The sequence below is a fragment of the Gorilla gorilla genome, chromosome 7, assembly GCF_029281585.2.
Source record: "Gorilla gorilla gorilla isolate KB3781 chromosome 7, NHGRI_mGorGor1-v2.1_pri, whole genome shotgun sequence".
Classification (NCBI taxonomy): Eukaryota; Metazoa; Chordata; class Mammalia; order Primates; family Hominidae; genus Gorilla; species Gorilla gorilla.
The window spans coordinates 102465468-102492407 of record NC_073231.2 but is presented as its reverse complement, the minus strand read 5'-3'; the positions used below and the strand labels follow the sequence as shown (position 1 = coordinate 102492407).

The window sequence follows — 26940 nt, the reverse complement described above, 5'->3', positions numbered from 1 at the left end:
AGGCTGAGGCAGGAGAATCACTTGAACCGGGAGGCGGAAGTCGCAGTGAGATCTTGCCACGGCACTCCAGCCTGGGTGACAGAGAGAGGCCCTGTCTCAAAACAAAACAAAACAAAAATAATGCTGAAAAGGATTATCTAGACTGTGATAAAGTTTAAATAACATGACATTCAAGGACCATCACTGTCTGGCCCTAACCTTACCACACCTCCCTACCACAGCCACACTGAACTCCCATCTCCTGAAGAATGCCATGTTCATACTTGCCTCCTTTTCCTTGCTCTTGTTGTTCTCCATTCTTGGAATACCCTTCTCCCTCTGCTTGGTCTTTAGGCTTTAAAACACAGTTCAAAATTCACCTTCTCTGCAAAGTCTTCCTGAGTTCCAATCATACCTCTTTCCTGGAAGAGTGAGTGGCCACTACTTCCACATTACCCTGTGGTGCAATTGTTTGCAGATGGGTCACTCTCCTATTTAGATTTGTTCTCATTCATCTTTATCTGTCACATAGTATACACTCAATAAATGGTTATTGAAATTAATATTTTCTGAATAAAATAACTAAAGCAAAATTCCACAGATCCACAAGTACATCCCTCCAAATACTTTGCTGCATTAAAGAAAAGGGCCCAGGAATAAAGAGAAAGAACTAATAATGTGACTGTAACAAACACATGAATGGGTTGTTTGTTTTTAAAAGCTAAGTGGTTTAGGGAGGGTAGGGGAGAAGAAAGTACATTTTAAAGCTCTAGCTTCAGGGCAAGTAATAAAAATTGTTGCTTTAATGTTTTTTTCATAATATTGTGAGCAATGGGAAGGTCTATTCCATCACACCAGCCTTCGGGGCAGAAAGTTTCAGCCTCCTGAGCTAAATCAAACCGGCATCAGCTCTTAGTTTTTCAGGCGGCCACAACTGGTCTCTGCTTTCCATGGGGCTAAACTTGGCTGACAAAAAAGAAACAAAATAATTTCCCACTTATTTTATGGGCCTCTCTTTTCGTCTTTTGCTCTCATCAATTAATTATAAGGGTTCTGGAAACCCATCCTGCATTCTTGTCTCTGGATTACACAGATGTAGGCATTGTTCTTTGTCTATACTAGGGGTTGTTGGTCTTATAAAGAAAGAGGTTGGGAGGCAGTGCCTTACCAAGGGCACAAAGCTAGTCCAAGAAACAACACTGCTTGGCACTCATGGTTCAAAGCCCTTAAGTGCCATTCACTGATGGCAGCTGTCGATGTCACTCATTTTATATTCCCTAAATTGGTAAGTCTGAACACATTTAAAATTAAGATGCATGGGCACCTAGGTCAAAGTATCAGAGTCTTCTGGAATCTCAATGGAATTCAATAATTTTCAAAATGATAAAACAACCAACTCCCCTATAATTCAGTCTTCATCATTTCACCCTGTGCTCTTATTCTAAATTCATTTACCCAAATAACCCAGGGTTTGTATATATGCTTGAACACACACAGAGACCACATTCTTCAAAGTCACACAGTTTTTCCTGGCAGGATTGTCTTGTTTCTGGGAGAAACCCTGTTTCCATCTGCTTGAGTTTTGAGTCCTAACTCTCCCATTTACCATGTACTGTTTCTAGTTAAGAAGATCAAATAGGACTTACCATAGTATCTAGCTCTTAGATATATAGTGATGATTAAATGGGGCAATATAAGTAAAAAGATTAAATATAACAGTGCCTGGTGTATGGTCAGTGCCCCATAAATATCAGCTTTGTAACATTCCATGCCTGTATGACACATGACCTCATTGGGAAAACAGTGTGAGAAAGTTGGCCCTTTTCACCAAGCAACATGTGTATTCCACTTCTCCTTATAAATGTGAATTCACTGAAGTAGGTAACATTAATTTCATTTTACTTAACACATTTGGAACTTTGTGTTTGTTAAATGTAGCATGCAAAAATATTTAAATATGTATGTATAATGACTTTAGAAGTGCCTTTAAAAAATCTCCAAGGTCCTTCCAGCTCCAAAATGTGATCTATGATAACTAATCTCAAATGCATGCAAAGAAATAGTGATGCAGTTCCCCAGATATACTGGGAATATATGGCATTGTCAGACTGGGTTGCACTGGAAAAAAGTCAGACCCAGGACCAGGAGCCTGTGACAATGTAGAAGAAAATCTTACCCTCCTTTCTCCCCACCAGCCTAGGGTTTATTACACTTATCTTGAGCTCCCAGGCTTTCTTGTTGCAGATGTGGAGAAGAAAGGAAATGAGCTGTAAACAGCAGAGAAGACAGCAGAGACAAAATGCTATGGAATCTCAAACAGAGGAGGTGAAGTAAGCAGAACTCCATGAAATCATCTGTAATTTCAACTTCTAACCGTGACACAAAAGAATCCCAGAGGTTTAACTCAGGCAGGGTTCCTAGCTAAACACCTTAATTTTGGAGATTAAGAAATTAAAACCTAAAGAGATCAAGTGGCAAGTCCAAGGTCATCCAGCTCCTCTGGAACCTGGACCTGGCAAGTAAGAACTGCTGCAGTGACCAACTGTATTAAAGCTATGTGCTAAGCCTATTTGTTTACAAACAGATAAGTGTCTTTCTGGGCCTTATGTAGCCTTCTTCAGTCACCTGCAAATCAGCCAGCACCTGTCTCAGGAAAACAGACAAGATTCTTAACAACTCTGAATTCAAAAGAAAAGCCTGGTTTTACAAACAAGTCAGAGTCATATGGTTCTGCCTTCAGAGTCACCCTTATCTTTAAGAAATACATGAAATAATATTATAGTGACAATGATTCTTTAAACGTCCAAAGTAGAAGTGAACAAAACACAAGCAAGAAAAAACCTAGGCATATTTTGTTTTAAGCAAACACATATAGCCAAGTCCAACAAAAATGGAAATACCAGGGGGCGTTTCCAGAGACTATTTGAACAGCATAGAACTCTTTTTAAGTGGTCCCAATCAGAATGCCTCCATTTGCAAAAGTGCGACATTCACACAACTTTTTGGAAAGCTATCAAAAAATAGGAGTTGTAAGCCTGCGTCTCCACTGCTTCCACTTCATACATCTTTATTTTCACTCATGCACTGATTCATTCAGCTGTATCTCGTATGCACTCATTTATTCACTTACTCATTTGTTAATTCACTCAGTTCTACGGCATAGGTACTCATTCAATTACTTATTGAGTAGCTCTGAGTCCTAAGTCAGATAGGACTTTGCCCTCATGGAACTTCGATTCTAGGAGAGTCCAGTAGCAGAAACTAGACGCATCAAAAGCGAAAGTACACGGTAAAATGCGAAAGGAACCCCAAAAGAACTGCTAAGGCATATTGGAGGCTCAGGGGGACCAGGATTGTTTGCAGATGGGGGATGAAGGGGGCGGCTTGGGGCTGAGCCCTGGAGCTGAGGGGAAGTGAAACCGTGTTGGGAAGGACGGCTGAGGGCCGTGCTCGCTGCTGTCCCGCAGCATCCTCCACCACCCCCACGTCACAGCTTCCCCATTTCTAGGCTCGGTGACTCCACTGTCACCGAAGGGGCAGCCACAGGCTCCCAACCCGCCGCTCCCCAGCCAGGTCCTCCCGTCACGCCCCCGAATGAGCGATGCTGGAAGTCCGTCCCCCTCTGCCCCCGCCCCTGGCCTGCTCCAGCCTCAGCCCGCCCGACCGCCGCGGGTAGGAGCCAAGGCCTCGGCCCAGCCGCCCGCGGGCACTGCCAGTTCGGCTGCAAACACACCTGATAGGGCGGCTCTGACGGCGGCGACGGAGGCGGCTCCCAGGACTAAGCTCGCCGCCTAGCCTTACGGTGGCGGCGGCCACACCCCTGACCGGGCTGGGGCCCTCCGCGCCGCCACGTGACTGCAGCCCTGCTTGCCGGCCAGGCCGCGGGGCCGAGAGGCGGGGCAAAGACCTGACTCCGGGGGCCGGGTCGGGCGCCGGGTTCGGGCCGGGCGCCACCTCCGGAACGCCTGGGGGGTTCTCACTCGCTCTCCAAGGGCGACCTCAGGGCCACAGATCGGCCGGAAGGCTGCTCAGCTTCTGGGCTGTGGCTCCTGTTAGAAAATTGAGTGTCGCCCTGGGTCCCGAGCCCCTAGGCCTGACTCCTTCGTGCGGGGGCGTCGCCTTCAGACTGGGTGGTGCGCAGGCCAGGGCCGCGTGCTTTTCAGAAGCGCAGCCTCAGGCGAGGCGGGCGGCAGGGGCCTGAGAAGGCTCATGGCTTGGCAGAAGGGTCCTGTGCTTCAGTGGGTGCCCGTGCAGGTGGAGAAGGACGGGGCTGCGAAGCTGAAAGGAAAACGTGAAAGGTTTTTGTGTGTCTCTGAGCCTGAGTAAAGGCATGCTTTCTGAGCTGTCAAACGCCTCCCAAAGGGAAGAGATTATTAAACCGTTTTCCCACCCTGCCAGGTGTAGGATTGTTAGGCGGTGATGATGGAAGGCAGAGGAGATGACCCGAACTGAGAGATCAGAAAAAGTGTTTTCTCTTTCGTTTGTGCCTTGATTATATGAGGGTGCCCAAGAAGAAAGGAGACTCATCTGATTACCCGGTGTGGCTTATCTCAACAAGTCACACGCATTCTGGTCACAGAGTATGTGCTCAGTGTTTTCAATGCTTTATGTTTTGATAAGTGCAAATTCCTTTCTTTAACGAAACTCTTATCAAATACAAACAGTTATCTTTGTGAAACACTGAGCAGTTCCAGTCTCTCCTCTTAACTAAAAAAACCAAACAGAACTTTTAATTAGAAAAGAAAAGAAAGAATAAGCACATGCCTACTGGGAAAAAAAAAATACCATAAAATGTGCAAAGTCCACTCACCTTCGGTTAACAGTCCCTCTAAACCTTACTAGTCCTGTTGCCCATTGAAAAAAGTATGAACTCTGAGGCATTGGAGGGTCCACATAAACATGGCCCTGGCCCACCTTTCCAGAATCATCTCTCGGATGCCATATCTAACCCCACTGAATTACTTTTTTCTCAAACTATCAAGGGTAAAAGACAAGTTTTTATTATTTCCAACCTGACATGGACCATTATTTCTGTAAAATACAAATCAAAACCTGCTAGCAAATAAGAAAAGAGACAAAAACTACAAGCCCAGTTTTTATTACAAGTGTACAATGAGTATGCCAAAAAGTATAAAATTAGTTTTTCAATTATTGGTTGTTGTTGTTTTTATTTCTAAATGCTTACTCACAATTTCTATACTTACCTGTTCATGGAGCAGTAAAAAGCTGTTCATTGACTGGCGGTGGTTGGATTACAGTTTAAGTGGCACTGACTTGCTGTTCTTTAATTATGTCAAATGCTTTTCAACTTCTGGGCCTTTTCTCATGTTTAATGCGAACGAAGTTCTTTCCCACTCAAGTTTCAACTCGTAATAACAATAAAAGCTTCACATTTATTGAGTGCCTTGTGCTAAGATTTTTGATGCATTAACTGTGAATTCTTATTTGTCCTATGAGCTACATATTATTATCATTATTATTTTTCCCCACTGTACAGATAAGGAGATGGAGGATTAGAGAGGTCAAGTCACAAAACCAGTGAGGTACAAAGTCAGCATTAAACTGAGCTGGCCTGATTCTGGAGCCCAAGCAATCAACCAACATGCTGGGCCCCTCTCTGTGAAACCTCCCCCATTTGCTTTCAAGTTGAAATTAATCACTCTTGCTTACACCTCTACTCTAACATTTTTTCCCATTGGTTTTCATTCATGTCAGCTTCCCACGCTAGGCTTTAAGCTTCTGAGTACAGTGAATTTGTCTGCTCACACTAATCACAGGAAGCAGAGCTCATTCGCATCTTTGCGTTACCACTATCTTTTATGCTTACTTCATGATGTTTTAATTATTTATTCTTGTCAGCATCCTCTACTAAACCATACAATGTTCAGAGTTATCTTACCAAAGATGCTTTTATTTATTTAATTGAATAAGCACTTCTATAGCATGTATAATGAGCCAGGTACTATTCCAAGAATTTTAAAACCTCGCAAATAGACCTATAGATATTATTTTATCCCTCTTTAAACTGTGAGGAAACTAAGGCACAGAGAGGTTCCAGTAAGTTGCAGGACCAGAATTCCAAACCAAGCAACCTGCCTGGCTCCAGAATCTATTTCTGAGCCACGATGCTATGCTGATTTTCCACAATACCATGTGTTCTTCCTACTTAGAACACTTCACTGCAGGGAGATCAATCCATAATGGCCAATTAGAAGCCCCTGCCTGCAGCACTCAGAGAGGAATGAAAAGGGGCAAGTGAATTCAGTACCTTCAACTGAAATATCCAGGTTCTCTCATTGGGACTGACTAGGCAAACCACCGGCCCATGGAGAATGAAGAAAAGTTGGGCAGGGTGGGGAGCCCACCTCGGAGCAGCACAGAGCCAAAGGAACCTCCACCCTCAGCCAAGGGAAGTGGTGAGTGATTGTGCAACCCAGGAAACCATGCTTCTCCAATGAATCTTTGCAACCTGTGGATCAAGAGACCCCCTCGTGACTCCACACCACGAGGGCCTTGAGTCTGATACACAGAGCTGTGTGTTGTCTTGACAGAGCAGCCACTCAGGCACATACAAAGAGGCCCAGAAGTTTTACATACTCTGGCCACAATCACCAGCAAGGCAGGAAATCCATCTGTAGGAAGGGGGCTGAATCCAGGGAGCCAAGCAATACCATTCTTCAGGCCCCACTTACATGACACCCCACAAGTTAAGACCCACCAGCTTAGAATCCCAGCCAGCCAATGGCAGTGGATAGGAGTCTGCCTGAGACAGGTTTGAGTTTCCAGCAGGTGGGGCAGCTGCCATCTCTGTGATTCAGCCGACTCAGCTGCTGCAGCCTCCTGGCTGTGGAGAATACAGATGGTCTGAACTAGGAAGGGTTCCCTCTGCTACAATGCAGCACACCTGCCCTACCAAAAAGCAGCCAGACTGCTTCTGTAAGCGGGACCCCAAGTCATTCCTCCTCGCTAGAGAGGACCTCCTTAAGCCCCTCCAGCAACTGTTTTATGAACAGAGCTCTGATCTCTCCCCGGGACGGAGCTCCTGGAGGGAGGGGAAGCCATCATCTCTGCAGTTCAGTAGACTCAGCCATTCCAGCCTGCCAGCTGTGGATAATACAGATGGACCATACAAGGAAGGGTCCCCCACAATGTAGCACAGCTGCCTTGCCAAATTGCAGCCAGACTGCTTCTTTAAGTGGGACCCCAATCCATTCCTCCTCATGGGTAGGTCCTCCCTGCAGGAGCTTCATAGAGCCCTCCAGCCAGGGCTCTATGGAGAGAGCTCTGATATCTCCCTGGGACAGGTTGCCTTGGAGAGGGACAACCACCATCTTTATAGTTCAGTGGACTCAGCTGCTCCAGCCTACCAGCTGTGGAGAATACAAGTGGTCCAGACTATGAGGGCCCCACCCACCCCCACTCCCAGTACAGCACACCTGCTCTACAAAAAGCAGCCAGACTACTTCTTTGGGTGGGTCCCTAATCCCGTTCCTCCTGACTGGGTGAAACCTCCCAGTGGGGGTCTCTAACCACCTCCTGCAGGTGTATGAGGGCTGGCAACAGATCAGAAACCACCCGAGATGAAGCTTCCAGAGGAAGAAGCTGGCTGCCATCTTTGCTGTTTTGTGGCCTTCACTAGTGATACCTCCAGATACAGGAAAAAGTGAGGCAACTGGGGTCTGGAGCAGATCTCCAGCAAACTGCAGCAGTCAAGTGGCCTGACTGTTAAGAGAAAAACAAACAAACAAAACAACAACAACAACATCAACAAAAAAGACCCCACAAAAACCTCATTCAAAGTTAACAACCTCAAAGATTAAAGGTAGATAAGCCCACAAAGATGAGAAAGAATCAAAGCAAAAATTCTGAAAACCCAAAAAGCCAGAGTGCCTTTTCTCCTGCAAATGACCACAACCCCTCCCCAGCAAGGGCACAGAACTGGACTGAGGCTGAGATGACTGAACTGACAGAAGTATGCTTCAGAAGGTGGGTAACAACGAACTTTGCTGAGCTAAAGGAGCATGTTGTAACCCAATGCAAAGAAGCTAAGAAACATAATAAAACAATACTGGAGCTGATAGCCAGATAACCAGAATAGGTGAGAAAGCAATATAACTGACCTGATGGAGCTGAAAAACACAACACAAGAACTTCACAATGCAATCACAAGTATCAATAGCAGAATAGACCAAGTGGCGGAAAGAATCTCAGAGCTTGAAGACTATCTTTCTGAAATAAGACCAGCAGACAAGAATAGAGCAAAAAAGAATAAAAAAGAATGAACAAAACGTCCAAGAATATGGGATTATGTAAAAAGACTGAACCTACAACTGATTGGGGTACCTGAAAGAGACAAAGAGGATGAAACCAAGTTGAAAAACGTAGTTCAGGATATCATCTAGGAGAACTTCTCCAACCTAGCAAGACAGGCCAACATTCAAATTCAGGAAATCCAGAGAACTGCAGTAAGATACTCCACAAGAAGATCAATCCAAAGACACCTAATCATCAGATTCTCCAAGGCCTAAAGAAAGAAAAAATGTTAAGGGCACTCAGAAAGAAAGGCCAAGTTACTTACAAAGTGAAACCCATCAGACTAACAGTGGACCTATCAGTGGAAACCCTACAAGCCAGAAGAGATTGGGGGCCAATATTCAACATTCTTAAAGAAAAGAATTCTCAACACAGAATTTTATATCCAGCCAAACTAAGCTTCATAAGTGAAGGAGAAATAAGATCCTTTTCAGACAAGCATATGCTAAGGGAATTCATCACCACCAGGCCTGCCTTTCAAGAGCTCCTAAAGGAGCTCCATGTCCCTGCAAAGGACATGATCTCATTCCCTTTTATGGCTGCATAGTACTCCATGGTGTATATGTACCACATATTCTTTATCTGGTCTATCATTGATGGACATTTGGGTTGATTCCATGTCTTTGCTATTGTGAATAGTGCTGCAATGAACATATGCGTGCATGTATCTTTATAACAGAATGGTTTATATTCTTTTGGGTATATACCCAGTAATGGGTACCCCTGAATTTAAAAGTTGAAGAAAAGAAAAAAAAAACACTTCACTGCTTTTAGGAAAGGACAAAACTCCTTAGTAGGGCCTACAAAACTCTGCATGGCTTGCTTCCTGGTTAACTCTTCAGCTGCATCTCACACAAAACTCTCTGACTCCCTTCTAGCCAAACTTGTCTTATTTCCTTGCTCCCAGGAGGCATGCTCCCTCCAACCATAGCACATGCGGTTCCCTTGGCGTGGAATGCTGTTCCCTCACCTTGTTCCTTCCTCAACTCAAAATTATCCTTCAGATTTTAGCTCAGGAAAACCTTCCTAGACTAGGTCAAATACCCTATTATATATTTTGAAAGCATTTTTAGTTCTTAACGTAATTATCACTGAATATTTATTTATTTACTTACTTACTTGACTAAGGGCAGTCTCCCCCTTTTAACTCTAAGCTCCATTATGGCAAGAACGATATTATTTACCCACATTTATATCCTCAGTATAGAGGGCAGTGCCTGGCACATAATACACAGTCAGTAAATATTCACTGAACAAATGAAGAAATACACAGTGCTCAGAGTGTTATGAAAATATAAGAGGGGCATGGTGGTGTGCTTGTAAATGCTTACCAACAAGTTGTTGGTTTTTTTTAATAAAACCCTCATTTGTACCATTTGTTGATTTCCATGCTATCAATACTTCCATCATGGCCAATTTCAAGATGCCAAAGTGATGTCATGCAACACTGGAGCTGGGAAGTGATATGCACAGTCGGCGTCGAGAGCCTGTACCAGCTGGCTTCAGCACACCACTGGAAGGGCATCAAAGTTAGTGGGGCAGAGAGTGGTGCACAAAACCCAGGGAACTTTTCAGAGATCTAAGATCTGAAGCATGAATCAAAAATGATTCCGGAAGGTGGAGATGTGTGTGGGGCAACAATAGGCAACAATAGGTGGAGAAGTGTGTGGGGCAACTCCTCAACAATAAATGAGAGGAGTCGGGGTATGGACAAGGAAGGAGAAGAAAGTTTAGTAGGGCTGAAGTGTGCATTTGAAAAAAGGGCCGTATCAATCTTGTTTCGAGGTTAAGGCTTTATCCTTATAGAAAACACTGGACTGGCTTACATCCAGTGCATTTAATTTAGCATTTGGAGAAATTGCTCTGGCTGCCATCACTGAATAGTTTGGCACTGTGCTGTCACCGAGGAAAGAGATGCTGGTGAACAGAACCAGGATTACGAGGAAGTACAAACATTTGTCAAAGGGAGCCTGATAGGCAAAAGAGCAGTCTGGCAGTGAGGAGGACTGAGCCACAACCCAAGTTTCATGAGGTAGGACCTCCTGCCCCAGGAAAGGACACCAATGCAAGGCATTGCCTGCCCTGGAGACCCGGGGACTAGACCTGGATTTCAACAATAGGCTTTTCTTGAAATCCAGGTCTAGTCCCTGGGTCTCCAGGGCACAGTGATGCATGCCTGTAATCCCAGCTACTTGAAAGGCTGAGGTGGGAGGATCACCTGAGCCCAGGAAGTCAAGGCGGCAGTGACCTGAGATCACACCACTGCACTCCAACTTGGATGATAGAGTGAGATCCTGTCTCAAGAAAAAAAAGGCCGGGTGCAGTGGCTTATGCATGTAATCCTAGCACTTTTGGAGGCCAAGGTGGGCAGATCATGAGGTCAAGAGATCGAGACCATCCTGGCCAACATGGTGAAACCCTATCTCTGCTAAAAATACAAAAAAAAATTAGCTGGGCATGGTGGTGTGTGCCTGTAGTCCCAGCTGGTTGGGAGGCTGAGGCAGGAGAATCGCTTGAACCCGGGAGGCAGAGGTTGGTGTGAGCTGAGATCACACCATGCACTCTAGCCTGGGCGACAGAGCGAGACTCCATCTAAAAAAATAAATTAGGCCGTGCATGGTGGCTCACGCCTGTAATTTCATCACTTTGGGAGGCCAAGGCGGGCAGATCACGAGGTCAGGAGATGGAGACCATCCTGGCAAACACGGTGAAACCGCGTCTCTACTAAAAAATACAAAAAACTAGTCGGGCGTGGTGGTGGGCACCTGTAGTCCCAGCCACTTGGGAGGCTGAGGCAGGAGAATGGTGTGAACCTGGGAGGCGGAGCTTGCAGTGAGTGGCGATCGCGCCACTGCACTCCAGCCTGGGCGACAGAGCAAGACTCTGTCTCAAAAAAAAAAAAAAAAAAAAAAGACTTTAGAAACAGGGAGACCCAGGTTTGGGCTCTGGTTCAGCCACTTATTAGCCATCGCTAGTCAATTAAACCTTCTAGGTTTTCAGGATTTTTAAAAATGTTTTAAAGGGGGGAGGGTATAATAAAAATATCTCACATGATAATTTTGATAATGAGATATATATCGAAGTACCTAATATAGTGTGTGGCACATAGTAGGTATGCAATGAATATTTTAAAATCTTAATAGGAAAAAAAGAAATAGGATATAGGCACTCCTTGGTTTTCAAGAGTCATCTTCAAATCTAAATATATGTTCACCTTGGGAATGAGAAGGGGAATGACAAGGGGTACTCACTGGGATGACCAATAATTTACCACTGAAACTGAGACAGAGAGTAACAGAGAGACGAGAGGCATGAAAGAGGGATGTGTGGTCGTGGTAGTGCTTAAGAACTTTCCAAGGAGCAGCCAGGCAGAGACAGTTGTAAAGAATCAGTTTCAAGATCCAGAACCTCAAACGCCATATTACCTCTTTCCAAAACAAATTTGCCTACAAGGTACCTTTCATGATTACCTTTCTTCCACTTCTCAAAAGAAAGAATTCTTCTCACACATCCTCTATCTCTCTGAGGTGCATTGTCTGGTGGAAGAAAAGATGTGTCAAGCCAAGGGACACTTCGATAATTCCATTAATCTAAGTTCCATCAGTACCCGTGACCCTCATCTGCCTCAGGAAGATTCACTTCCAATATCTAACTTCTTGTATTCAATACTTATTTATTAAATATGTAATGTATTTATATTGTTGTAATAAATCATATAATACTAGTAATCGTAATGATAATTCAATTCAGCAAAATGTTTAACATTCAGGACCTGGACAAAAAATTTTTAAATTATATTTTAATGTGTATTTTTTTGCTGTGGAGAACTATGATAGGGAAATCAACAAAATATTGTGAAGCATAAAAACTGGGGAGATAAAACCCAGAATGGGGAGCACTGGAATAGAAAAACAACTTTATGGAAGAAAAGGAACAGCATAAAATTTCTGACGATTAAAGAGCTTTTTTCAGGTATTTTTTAAGTGTACCTTGGGGAGTATCTGGTTATTGCAGAATCTAAATTCCATTAGATACATTTAGAAGAGAGATGTAACAGTTTTATGTTGAAATGTCAATATTTATAAGCTGTGGGAAATTTTATTTTTTTTTAATGTTACAAAAATGTGCCAAGGAGTATATTAGCCAAAGCATTTTGAAAACCAGGGCTTTACAATAGACAGTTTGGAAGTTAAACTCTGGCTCTGCCATTTATTAGCTGTGTTGCCACGGGCAAATCACTTAACCTCTCTGAGCATTCATTTTCTTATCTATAAAATGGGAAATAACAAAACCTACTTCAAGGATTAGATTTAATTAACCTTATAAAAGTTACTAGCAAGCTTGGCACATGCTGGTTACTCAATAAATGTTAATAATAGCTAACTTTTTTTACCTATGCAGGGTCAGGATCATCCATATCACTGCCTTCTACCTCTACATATTGTCCCACTGGAAGGTCCTCAGGGGCAATAACATGCATGGACCTATGATAACAATGCCTTCTTCTGTAATGCCTCCTGAAGGACTTGCCTAAAGCTGTTTTTTTTTGTAAGTAGAAGGAGTACACTCTAAAATAATGATAAAAAGTATAGTATAGTAAATACATAAACCAGTAACATACTCTTTTACTATTGCTATCAAAATTATGTATTGTACATAATTGTGTGCCATGCTTTTATATGACTGGCAGTGCAATAGGTTTGCTTACACCTGGATCACCACAAACATTTGAGTAATATGATGACTGCAATGTCTCTAGGAATTAGAAATTTTCCAGCTCCATTATAATCTTAGAAGTTGACCATCCATATGAGGTCTGTTGTTGACTGAAATAGCATTATGCAGTACATGACTATATCTGTGTATTTTCACGAAGTTAACACACTCATATAATTAGCATGCAGATCAAGAAACAGAATAGTACAAGTGCCCCCCAAAGTCTCCCTCATACTGCCTATTAGTCATCACCTACACCCACAAGGCTATCCCTCAGCCTGACTTCTAATACCATCGATTAGATTTAAATATTTTTAAATGTTATATAAATTGAATCATACAGTGTCATTTTGTATCTGGATTCGTTTATTCAAAAATATGTTCGATGGCATAATGACAGAAATATAGACCAACAGAATAGAATAGAGAGCTCTGAAATAAACCCTCACATATATGGTCAAATGATTTTCGACAAGGATACCAAGACCACTCAATGGGGAAAGGACAATGTCTTCAACAAATGATGTGAGAAAACTAGATGTCCACATGTAAAATAATGAGGTCAGACTCTGACATTATTATACCATATATGAAAATTAACTCAAAATGGATTAAAGACCTAAATATAGAGCTAAAACTATAAAACTCCTAGGGAAGAAAACATTGAAGAAAACCTTCATGACATTGGGCTTGGCAATAATTTCTTGAATATTACACTAAAGGCATAGGCAACAAAAGCAATAATAGACCTATGGGACCATATCAAACTTAAAAACTTCTATGCATCAAAGGATACAACCAACAGAGTAAAAATTTCTCCCTGCAGAATGAGAGAAGGTATGTGTAAATTCTATATCCAATAAGTGGTTAATGGCCAGAATATATAAAGAACTCCTACAATGCAACAGCAAAATAAATAAATAAATAAATAATAACACAAAAAATGGCTCACGCTGCTAGTCCCAGCTACTTGGGAGAAAGGCTGAGGTAGAAGAATCACTTGAGCCTAGGAGTTTGTGTCCACCCTAGGAAAAATAGCAAGACCCTATCTTTTTAAAATTAAAATTTTTAAAAATTAAAAACAAAAAATGGGCAAAAGACTGGAGCGGACATTTCTCCAAAAATGATATGCAAATGGATAACAAGCATATGAAAAGATGTTCAACATCACTAATCATTAGAGAAATGCAAATCAAAACCACAATAAGATGCCACCTCACACTCATTATGATGGCTACATTAAAAAAACAACAGAAAATAACAAGTGTTGGCAAGGAAATGGTACAGCACTATGGAAAACAGTATGGCAATTCCTTATAATGTGAAAAATATAATTACCATATGATCCAGCAACCCCATTTCTGGGTGTATATGCAAAATAATTGAAAGCAGGATCTCAGAGATATTTTCACACCTGTGTTCACAATAACATGGTTCACAATAGCCAGCAGAAGGAAGCAACCCAAATGGATATTTCACCTATCGATGAATGAATAAACAAGTTGTGGCATATACATATTATATCTCAATATTATTCAACCTTGAAAAGGAAGGAAATCCTGTCACATGCTACATGTATTAGTTTGTTCTCACATTGCTATAAAGAAAAATACCTGAGATTGGGTAATTTACAAAGAAAACGGGTTTAATTGGCTCATGGTTCTGCAGGCTATACAGAAAGCATAGCAGCTTCTGCTTCTGGGAAGGCCTCAGGAATGTTCCAATCAAGGCAGAAGTCAAAGAGCGAGCAGGCACATCACGTGGCAAAATCGGGAGCAAGAGAGTGGGAGGAAGGTACCACACACTTTTACATGACCAGATCTCATGAGAACTCACTCACTATCAGGAGGACACTATCAAGGGGATGGCACTAAACATTGAAGACAGTATGGGAAGTAAAATAAGCCAGTCACAAAAAGACAAATACTATATAATTCCACTTGTATGAGCTATCTAAAGTAGTTAAATTCATAGAAACAAAATGATGGTTGCCTAGGGTTGGAGGAAGTAGGAAATAAAGAGTTCTTATGTAATGGATATAGAGTTTCAGTTTTACAAGATGAAAAAGATTTGGAGTTCCACTGCACAACAACGTGAATATGCTTTACTAAACTATACCCCTAAAAATGGTTAAGATGGTAAATTTTGTTACATGGTTTTTTACTACAATTTTAAAAAATTAAGCCAAGCACAGTAGCTCATGCCTGTAATTTCAGCATTTTGGGGGGCCAAAGCAGGAGAATCATTTGAAGCCAGGAGTTTGAGACCAGCCTGGGCAACACAGTGAAATCCCATCTCTACCAAAAAAAAAAAAAAAAAAAAAAAAAAAAAAAAGGTAGCTGTGCATGGTGGTGCACACCTGTAGTCCTAGCTACTTGGGAGGCTGAGACAGGAGGAGCCCTTGATTCCAGGAGTTGGAGGCTGCCGTGAGCTATGATCATGCCACTGTATTCTAGACTTGGCATCAGAAAAAGACTCTGTCTCTCAAAAAAAAAAAAAAAGAAAAAAAAATTTTTTTTTAATTTTTTTGAGACAGGGTCTCACTCTGTTGCCCAGGTTGGTTTCAAACTCCTGGACTAAAGTGATCCTGCTACTTCAGCCTCCAAGTAGCTGGAAGTACAGGCTGATGCCACTGTGGTTGGCTATAAAAATTTTATCATTTTAAAAATACGTTTGAGAGATTCACTCATATTATCGTGCACACCTGTGGTTCATTCATTCTCATTGCTATACAGTATTACTACATTGTACACATATACCACCATTTATTTATCCATTCTACTGTTGATGGGCATTTGGGAAGTATCTAGTTTGCATTTTAAAATGAGGAAAATAAAAATCCACCAGATTTTTAGGGTTTGGAAGTCATTCACAGAGCATTTATGATGTATTAATACCTTGAACAAGTTCATGTATTCTTCTCCATCCCATCTCCAGGCTTGTATATCCAACTGCTGACTTCACTTCTCCACTTGGATATTGCTGTGGTTTGAATATAGTTTGTCTCCTCTGGAACTCATGTTGAAATTTGATCCCCAACATGGCAGTGTTGGGAGGTGGGGACTAGTGGGAGGTGTTTGGGTCATGGGGGCAGATCTCCCATGGATAGATTAATGCCCACCATCTGGGGTGAGTGAGTTCTTGCTCTTAGGAATGGATTAGTTCCTGAGACAGCCGGTTATTAAAAAGAGCTTCCTCAGTTCAGTGCTCTTGCTTCCTGTCTCACCATGTGATGTTTTTGCACACATTTGCTCCCCTTATGCTTTCTGCCCTGAGTTGGAACAGCCTGAGGCCCTCACCAGATGCAGTTGCCCAATCTTGAATCTTCCAACCACCAGAATTACGAGCCAAGTAAAGCTCTTCGTAAGTTAGCCTCAGGTATTCTGTGATAGTAACACTAAACAAATTAAAACAGATATCTAATAGGCGTCTCCTCCAACTTATCATGTCCAAATATGTCTCTCACCTGCAGCCTTCTTCATATCTGTTGGCAACTCCAACCTTCTAGATGCCCAGGCCAAAAACTATGGTAACATTTTGACTTCTCTCTTTCTCTCACACCTACATCCAAGGCATCAACCAATAATGCTGGCTGTACCTTCAAAATAAATCCAGAATTTCAAGTTTTTGGTTTTAATATGGTGTGATAAGGGCTACAGTATAGGGAAGCACATCTAAGGGGACATCTAAGTCACAATGGAGGGCAGAGAAAGTTTCTTGGAGGAGGGGATGTTTCAGCTTCATCTTGAGGAAAGATTAGAATTAATTAGACAGAGAAGGTGACAAGACATTCTAGGAAGACAGAACTGAGTACACAAAGACCTGGAGGTGTAAAACAGCATGACCCATGTGGGGCTTAAAGTAATGGATATATAGAGGAGGAGATGAAGTGGACAGTCAGGCAGGGATCAGGTCCAAGAAAGTTTATTGGAGATCAATTAGGGTACAGACTATCACAAAGGAGTCATATAGGGAGCCACTTAAGAATTATAAGCAGAATAGTATTATCTCTCCTCCAATTTCAGGACAGTCCAATATATTTCCACATTGGCTAAAATTTTGTCAGAGATGATCTCAACCAGCTGTTGGTATATAACAAACCACCCCAAAAACTCAGTGTCTTAAAACTGTACTTATTTATTCTTGCTTGCATGTCTGTATGTTGGCCAGGATTGATCTAGACTGGACTTGGCTGGGCTGCTCTGCTTCAATCTGCAGGACTGTCTGGTCTCAGTTCCTTCCTGTAGGCTGGGCTTGGGTCTTTTCCATGTAGGTTCATTCTGGGGCCCAAGCTAAAGGGAAATCAGATGCCTAAGGGGCATTCTCATCGTTTTTGAGCAAGTGACTATCCAGGGCATGCTCTTCTCATGGCAATGGCAGAAGCCCCAGAGGGCAGCAGAAATTGGGGTTCACCTTAAGTCCTAGGCTCAGAGTAGGTGCATAGTAACTTCCACCCACATTCACCCATTCAATGGACTTCCACCCACTTGGTTAAAGCAAGTCATGTAGCTGAGTTCAGAGTCAATAGGCAGGGAAGTCCATTATGCCTTTAGTGGGACAAACTATAAACTCACTTGTAAAGAGTGTGGATAGAGGGAGTGGTGAAAACTTGGGGACAAGAATTTAATCTACCATAGAGACCAGTTTTATTCAGTACTTAGAGACTGCATGGTGTAATAGAAGGAGTACTAGCTGTGGAGTCACATGGACTATCACTTAATAGCTCTGCGCCTCTCTCCAAGTTATTTAAAATTTTCTGGCCATCACTTTTTTCATCCATAAAAATCTGTTTTGATACCTCCCGACCTTATAAGAGATTATAAGAACTGCATGTGATGTTGGGGCTTTGTACTTCAGGCACCAATGCTAATTAAGACCCTCTGACTGCTAGCTACATCTAGTGTGTCCTGTCTCTATTAGTAAGAACTATGGAACGGAGATCAGCGGTTGGACTGTGGTGCTGTAAAATTACCATACTGGAAAGAAACAAAAATCCAATAGGACCCAGATACAGCATTTTCCCAAGATATCTATTAACACTCACTCTGCTGGTGACTACAGCTATTTGTCTTTGGGGAAAAGACGTGTCTCCCATAAGAAAGGCCAGCCATTTGCTAATATGTATTTGATCTGGCAGTTCTTTTCTACATACACTTGATTCCACGGCAGTCTGAATTTTTGGTTCATGGATAAGAGGGGTATTTAATCCAGAAGGGTCAGGGGCAACACTGGGCAGGAGGCACATGGGAGAAGCGCCCCCTGGCATCGCTTGAGAGTGTGTTCTCCCCGAGTCTGCAGCTGCTGCTCTGTCCAAATGGCCTCTCTTAGCAGAAAAATTGTGCCAGAGACAATAACCAGAGTGTTCTTATTTATCTTTTCAGATTGAACCCAACCTGCCCAACATCTCACAGCTCTTTGAATCTCAAGCCTCTTGAGTCCTATGTTGCTGCACAATTCCACTTTCCTCCCATCTTCTTGCTCGTATGTTCTCAATAAGCCTTTTCCGGTGGAATTTTCTTGAGAGAATTAAGCTTTAATGCTTTAAGGCTTCCATTATAATTATACATTAACTTTTCCTCTATGCATCTAGAATAGTATAGCTTTACACCATCCTTGGAATAGTGTAGATAAGAATTACTGAAATCATTCTCTGGAAGGTTTAATTCTCTTACAGGAACCCCAGTTGAGAAAGGCTGCTAGAGTGTGGTTCTTATCACGTGGTGGAAGATGGACCCCAGCACCATATACCCACAATATATGGTATGGGGGAGAGAAGAAGTGAAATCAGGGAGACTCTTTAAAAAAAATGACCTGGGAATTGCATGCATTACTTCTACTTAAACCTGATTGGCCAAAACATAATTTCATAGCAAAACCTAGTCACAAAGGATACTTGAAAAAGTCATTTCTATCTTGGCAACCATATACACAGCTAAAACTTTTAGATATTTTATTACTAACAGGAAGAAAGATGGAATAAACAGAAGATATTTATCAGTCTGTCACATATGACTATTATTCACCAGACAGTACTTTTTTTTCTTTTTTAGACAGGGTCTCACTCTGTTGCCCAGGCTAGAGTACAGTGGTGCAACCCTGTCTCATTGCAGCCTCTGCCTCCTGGGCTGAAATCATCCTCCCACCTCAGCTCCCTAAGTAGCTGGGACTACAGGCATGCACCATCATGCCTGGCTATTATTATTATTATTATTTGTAACAACGAGGTCTCATTATATTGCCCAGGCTGGTCTTGAACTTCTGGGCCCAAGAAATCCTCCTGCCTTGGCCTCCCAAAGTGCTGGGATTACAGGCATAAGCCACCATGCCCAGCCTCACTAGACAGTAGATTTTATAATAGCAGGAACTGTGTCATTTACTAAGCACAAATAAGTTGAGTACATTTTTTAGCACAGTATTTATCACATAGAAGACCCTTAATAACATTGATTGAATTCAATCTATTTATATCCAATTCAGGTAATCCAGAAGAGTGTCTTGAATTACGGTTTTCAAAAGACGCGGAGGCTAAACACTTCAGTGAGTATGTATGTAACGTTTTCTCTTTTTCCTCTTTTCCTCCTCCTCCTTCTTCCCCCCAACCCCTTCTTCTTCTACGGTAGTCTTGATTTTTTCTAAGCTAAGTTTCTCGGTGTTAGTTTTAATTGTTGATTACGTTGACTCTTCAAATCTTCAAGATCAACCTGTGGACTTTCATAAACCTGCAGAAGAAAACTCCTGTCCTCAACTGGGACACAAAGGGAACTGTTAGGATATGAAGATTATGTAGAAAAAATAGTTGATATTTGTAAAAAAAAAATTTTTTTTGAGACAGGGTCTTCCTCTGTCATCCAGGCTGGAGTGCAGTGGTATGATCTCGGCTCACTACAACATCTGCCTCCCGGGTTCAAGTGATTCTCATGCCTCAGCCTCCCTAGTAGCTGGGATTCTAGGTGCCCACCACCACACTTGGCTAATTTTTGTATTCTTAGTAGAGACAAGTTTTCACCATGTTGGCCAGGCTGGTCTCAAACTCCTGATCTCAAGTGATCTACCCACCTTAATCTCCCAAAGTGCTGGGATTACAGGTGTGAGCCACTGCACCTGGCAAAAATAACTTTTTTTAAAAAAAAAAGCACTTAGAATGGTGCCTGGCACACAGTGAATGCTATGTAAGTGTCAAAGATTTTAGAAGGAAGATAGATGGGTAGATACATACTCATGAATGGATGGATAGTTTGAAGGGAGGAGGGAGGAAGGCAGGGAGGGAGGGAAGGAAGGGGGAAGGAAAGAAGGAAGGAAGGAAGGAAGGGCAATGAAAGACAAGTTGACATTTTCTCCCCTTATTCATGAGTAGATTATAACATTTTCTACCAGAGGCAAAAACAGTCAGTAGGAATGTATGGCAGGAGCCATCTCACCAGAGACCCAAAGATTTATTTCTTTGTGTGGCTGAGCCTGGATGCACTTTGCCTACTACATGTGCGGCAGTCAAGCTAACTGCTCACTGGCTTCTTCAGGTATACTAAAATGACAAGCAAAAATGGGTCAGAGTGGACATTGGTGTAGCAGGTAGAGACAGGGCCTGACTTAAAAGGATGCCAGTGCCTTAGCAAGAAATTCCAGGATGTCTTATGGAGCCTTCAGAGTTATTCTTATAGGGTCATTCTTCTACATGTTAGGGATGAGGTAGCACACAAAATAAGTCAGGATAGGTGTCCTGGGCATGGAAAATGTGTGTACTCCCTGGTTTGGATATAGTTGTCTGTGATGGATAATGCATTTGCCTACCATGAACTCATTCTCCATTTTTCTAGTAACAGCACTTTGGTACCTTTCTAGAGCTCCTCTGCTCTCTTTCCATGTGATTCTGATACCATCCCTCCCCAGCCCCAGACCCAGAATGACCACTCAGAATAGCCCATCTTGCAGACCATGTGATTAGTTTCAAATAGGTATGTGACCCAAAGTGGGCCAGATTCTTCCTTAAAATTTAATACATGGCTGGGAGCAGTGGCTCACGTCTGTAATCCCAGGATTTTGGGAGGCCAAGATGGGTGGATCACTTGAGTCCAGGAGTTGGAGACCAGCCTGGGCAACATGGCAAAACCCCCTCTCTGCAAAAAATACACACAAAAAAAATAGCTGGGCGTGGTGGTATGCATTTGTATCCCCAGCTACTCAGGAGGCTGAGGGGGGAGGATCACCTGGGCCTGGGAGGTGGAGGTTGCAGTGAGCAGTGATCAGGCCACTGCACTCCAAACTAGGTGATAGAGTAAGACTCTGTCTCAAAAAAAATTAATATAGATGCTGGAAGAGTGAGGGTGTATTCTTCTAGACAGGTGAGGAAAGTGAAGTTGTTGTATTTGCAAACATCTTTCCCAACACCAGAAAAGCCATACGTAGTGAAAAAAATGTAGCCAAACCAAGGAGGGAGGTAGAGGTAAGCAGAGAGCAGATAGAAAGTGCTGCTACCATCTGAACCCCAAGATCCAGCTGTGCCTGAAGCTAAATTTGCTCCTTTTCAGCTACATGCACCAATAAATTCATTTTATATTTAGGTTTATTTGAGTTAGCATTTCTGTCATTTGCTTTCAAAAGAGTCTTGATTTTTATTGTATTGGTGTATCAGTCTGTTCTCATCCTGCTATAAAGAACTGCCCAAGACTGGATAATTTATAAAGGAAAGAGGTTTAATTGACTCACACTTCTGCATGGCTGGGGAAGCCTCAGGAAACTTACAGTCATGGCCGAAAGGGGAGCAAACACGTCCTTCTTCACATGGAGGCAGGAAGAAGTGCTGAGCAAAGAGGGAAAATCCCCTTATAAAATCAGCAGATCTCATGAGAACTCACTCACTATCATGAGAACAGCATGGGGGTAACCACCTCCATGATTCAATCACCTTGCACAAAGTCTCTCCCACAATATGTGAGGATTATGGGAACTGCAGTTCAGGATAAGATTTGCGGGGGACAAAGCCAAATCATATCAATCAGAATTGATTTGGTCAGTCTAACAACTCCCTCATCACCCATGGCTAAAGCTGCTGACATCCTGTAAACAGCTCCTACAGTTATGTCCCATTGGTTTAGAAAATTGGTTCAGGTTCCACTTTGTACTTTCCATGCTAAACCCTCTTGCTCTGGTGCCTTATCTCTACTTCTGTCTTGTATCCTGGTAACTGGATCTGTTTAGATTGACACTTCATGGTACCTTGAGCCTGGCCTTCTCTTTCAGTCTCACCCTGATTGTAGTGTTTCCAAGAACCCTGGGCAGCACACTTGCTATTCCACTAGGCAGCGTCTCTGACTTCTGCACACAGCCAAGGATCCCTGAGTCAGCTGTCTTTCCATAAGCAAGAACAAGTGAGTCATTTTGTCTCCTCAAGTGGGCCCTGTAGCAAACCTTCCAGGTCCCCTTAATAGATACAAACCTTCTTTTGATGTCATCTCTCTTAGCTTTAATGCATATGATTTGGAAACCCAATGATAAAAACCTCCTATGTATCTCAATAAATTATTCAGGACTTTTCCCATGTTTGGTAATAGGAATTTTTGCTAGGAAAGGATAAGAAAGAATAAGATTTTATGAGAAGATTAATCATTCAAATAAGGAAGTCCTGAAAATACACAGTGCATAAGGCACTCTTGCCACACAAAAAAGAATGTAAAACATGTCCTCGGGGAGGATGTCCCTTCTCTGGGCTGAATTATGTTCCCACTACAGATTCCGTCATTGAGGTCCTAAACCCCAGTATCTCAGCACATGACTGTATTTGGAGATAGTCTTTAAGGAAGTAACTAAGTTAAACTGAAGTCATTAGGGTGGGCCCTAACCCAATGTGACTGGTGTCCTTACTAGAAGAGAAGATCTGGCCACAGACGTACACAGAGGGAAGACTGTGGAGACATAGGGAGAAGACAGCCATCTACAAGCCAACGAGAGAGGCCTCAGAAGAAACCAACCCTGCTGACAGCTTGATCTCAGAATTCTAACCTCCAGAACTCTAAGGAAATAAATTTCTGTTTTCAAGCCACCCAGTCTATGGCACTTCTTTATGGTATCCCTAGAAAATTAATAATGTCTCCCACTAATTATTAGCAAACTGGCATCTCTTCTCACCAGATCCTTTGGGAAAGAATAATAGAAATCTTTTTCTGGCTCCCTTCCTCTCACCTCCCCCTACTCAAATACCCACAGAAAGCAAACCCATGGTATTTGTGGGGTAATCACTAAGCATTATCTTATTCGGCCAATGGCTAAGGGAAGGGTCTGGGGTTTCAGTCATTGAAAAGGAGAGGGGGCCTAGTGGTAAAGAGCCAGTGTTCCCTCCCTCAAGAGCCAATGCTGTTCCCTTCTCTTCTTCTTTCCCTTCCTCTATCCTTCCTGAATAATTTGTGCAAAAGTCATTAGATGAAGCTGATCGAGCAACGGTGTGTGTGTGTGTGTGTGTGTGTGTGTGTGTGTGTGTGTGTGTTGGGCTGGGAGTGGGTAGTAAGCCATGACGGTCCAGGGCAGGGACCAAGAGGGTGTCCACAGGGGGTGGCCTGGCATGAGGTAGCCTTATCCAAAAATGGTAAGAAGGACATTTATGTGGATGGGCTGCCTCTTGTGAGGTGTTGAAGGCTGAGTGGGGTGAGACGGGTCTCTGTGAGGGAGGAGGGCTCTGTGTGGGGTGTCAGAGCCAGAGTGGATTGAGGAGGGTATCCCTCCCCCCACAGGAGTGTAGCCCAGTATAGGGTGTGGCAGCCTGAGCAGCGTAAGGAGGACACCCACACAGCAGGCAGAGTGGCTCAGCATTGTGTCAGAGGACAAGAGGAGTGAGGAAGGCATTCACACTGGGGTGAGCTGGGGCTGGCATGGAGCATCAGAGCCTCAATCATCAGTTGAGGAGGACATCCATGCAGACAGGCCTGCCTGGTATGAGACGGCAGGGCTTGGGCAGAGTGAATAGGACATCTACATGGTAGGTTGGCCGAGTAGGGCATGTTAGAGCCCAAGTGATGTAAAGAGAGAAGATGAGAGATTTGTTACATATAGGTGGATTTGTTACATACTAGTAAGTAAATATATTAAGGACAAGGAGAGCTAGGTGTCCTATTGTTGGAGAGGGGTTTACAAATATGGCGAAAGGAAAACTAGAACGAATCCTGTGGTGTTGCATTAGAACTGGAGTTAAGGATGTGAATGTATAGTTTTCAAGATTTAAATAGACAGATATATATAGATAAAAAATAAATATAAACGTATACACAGACATATACACATTTCCCAGGTCTACGCACTAAGAGGGTCTGGAAGCAGTGACACTCCAATACCAAGGAACATAATGAGTATCTAGATTTTGGTTTCTACACACCATTCCAAAAGACACCAGGGATCCTTGGATAAATGGCTGATTCCAAAGCTGGGCTAGTTAACTTGCAATACAAACCTGAAAGTTCTTTTTGTGCCAGAAAGTAAGAAAGTGCTCAAAGAATTTAGAGACATGTCACATCAAAAGGACATAGAAACCAGACTGAAGGGACTCCCATTAGCCAAAAATGGACCAATATAAGCATGAAAATAAATAATGCTAGTAATAGGTTATGACCCATGAAATAAAATAGAATAGTTTGCATATGAGTCCAAACTGATATAAATAAACAACAAACTGAAAGTACGAGAAGAAACAGGTTATGGACATAGGCTCAAAGTACCTTCCCACAAGATACTAACTATTAAGGGCAAGATGCCTGACAAATGCCACCTTAATCAATGATCAATGTTAACATCATCAGTAATGGGACAAATCTAAATCCTATGCCATCTAATGGGATGCAATGGGAATACAGCATCAGTTCTGTGACATTTCTGGCAGATGCATAGCCTGATTCTAATCATAAAGACACATTAGACAAACCTAAATTGAAGGACATGTTTTTACCCCTCTTTAGCCTTTTATCTCTACAGGTGTCAAGACCACGAAAGTCAAGGAAAGACTGAAGAATGTTTCATACTGAAGGAGACTAAAGAAACATGACAACAATACTCAACACACTATTCTAGACTGGATTCTTCTCCTAAAGGACATTACTGGGGCGACTTAAGAAACTTGAACAGGCCGGGCGCAGTGGCTCACACCTGTAATCCCAGCACTTTGGGAGGCCGAGGCAGGTGGATCATGAGGTCAGGAGTTCGAGACCTGCCTGACCAACATGGTGAAATCCCGTCTCTACTAAAAATACAAAAATTAGCTGGGCATGGTGGCATGCACCTGTAGTTCCAGCTACTCGAGAGGCTGAGGCAGGAGAATCGCTTGAACTCTGGCGGCAGGGCTTGCAGTGAGTCGAGATTGCACCACTGAACTCTAGCCTGGGCAACAGAGTGAGACTCCATCTCAGAAAAAAAAAAGAAACTTGAACAAAGTCTAAAGAGTAGATGGTAGTGACGTACCAGTGTTAATTTCCTGATTTCATGCTTGTATTGTGGTTGTATAGGAGAATGTCCTTTTTGGAGGAAATACATACTTAAAAATCTAGGAGTGATGGGGCATCGTGTCAGCAACACACTCTCACATGCTTCAGGAAAGAAAAATTATTATTTGTACTGCAACTTTTCTGTAAATTTGGGACTGTTTCCAATTTTCTTTAAAAAGTCAAGAATGAAGGATAACTGGTCCAGTCTCTTCAACACATCTGTGTCATATAAAAGGGACAGATTAAAAGAGGCATCTGGGGCATACCAAGCAGATGCAAATGTGGTCCTGGGTGGGATTCAAATTTGCAGAAACCAATTATAACACACAGTTTAGAGATAACTGGGAAATTTATATATGGCTTATTATTACATGAGATGAAACGTGTTGAAATGGAAAAATGTGGATCAGTGACTGAAAAAAAAAAGCAGAGAATAGAACAGCAGTAGTATCAGGTGCTCTCATTTTGTGGGAAAAAAAAGAAACACAAACAATGTACTAGCATAGTAACCTAGTGCTAGTCCTCACTGAGCAATGGGAATACTTTTTTATTCTCTTATTTTTGCTTGTTTTTATTTTCAAATGTGTGACAATGTACATGCCCTGTTTCTGTACTAGTAAAAGATACCTTTTAAAGTAAAATTTAAATAACACAATTAGGGAAAAAGAGTCCATAGCGTGGGTATTCACAACCTTCAATAACTTACATTGTTATCAACTGGGACACATGGATGTTACTGAAGACATTCAGGCAAAGTCCCTGAAAAGCATCTCCTTGCCTCTGACATAGGGTTGCCGATTCTGCTACAGGTGTTGGAGAGATGTCTAAGGCGTTTGTATGACTGTATCGGTAAATTGTAATACCATGTAGAAATGCCTCAGTAATCTCACTTGTAAAATGAGGATGAATATCCTGCCTCAAAAGGCAATTGGGAGGATTAAATGAGTTAATATATCTGGAAAGTGTGGAATAAATGATTTAATAGATGCCAACAGCATGTATGTTCTACAAATACAAAAGTTGTGATCATCTCTGTTTTTCTTGTTTCATAAAGAAGATGAAAACAGATATAGCCTTCCAGTTCAGATTAGAATTTGGGTTTTTTATTCACAATTTCTTATACCACAATATAAGAATATATATGAGGTCAAAAATAAGCTGCTAAATTCTGGGTTTAAAATGAGAATATATATAAGAAACGTCTGGCTGGGCGCGGTGGCTCATGCCTATAATCCCAGCACTTTAGGAGGCTGAGGCGGGTGGATCACCTGAGGTCTGGAGTTCAAGACCTGCCTGACCAACATGGTGAAACCCCATCTCTACTAAAAGTACAAAAAATAGCTGGCCATGGTGGCATGCGCCTGTAGGCCCGGCTGCTCAGGAGGCTGAGGCAGGAGAATTCCTCGAACCTGGGAGGCAGAGGTTGCAGTGAGCCAAGATCATACTACTGTACTCCAGCCTTGGCAACTGAGCG

The 26940-nt window shown here is 42.5% G+C and overlaps 1 protein-coding gene across 5 annotated transcripts in view; it reads right to left on the bottom strand.

Annotated features, from left to right (window-relative positions):
* Positions 1–3870, bottom strand: part of CPQ (carboxypeptidase Q) — a 495923-nt gene extending 492053 nt beyond the window's left edge. For 4 of the 5 annotated variants that reach the window (XM_055348055.2, XM_063709392.1, XM_063709393.1 and 1 more), the window contains exon 1: positions 3713–3870. The gene's annotated coding sequence lies outside the window, so the exon portion shown is untranslated. The remainder of the gene's footprint in view (positions 1–3712) is intronic. The other variant, XM_063709391.1, reaches the window with a different exon arrangement.
* Between the last annotated feature and the right edge of the window lie 23070 nt (positions 3871–26940).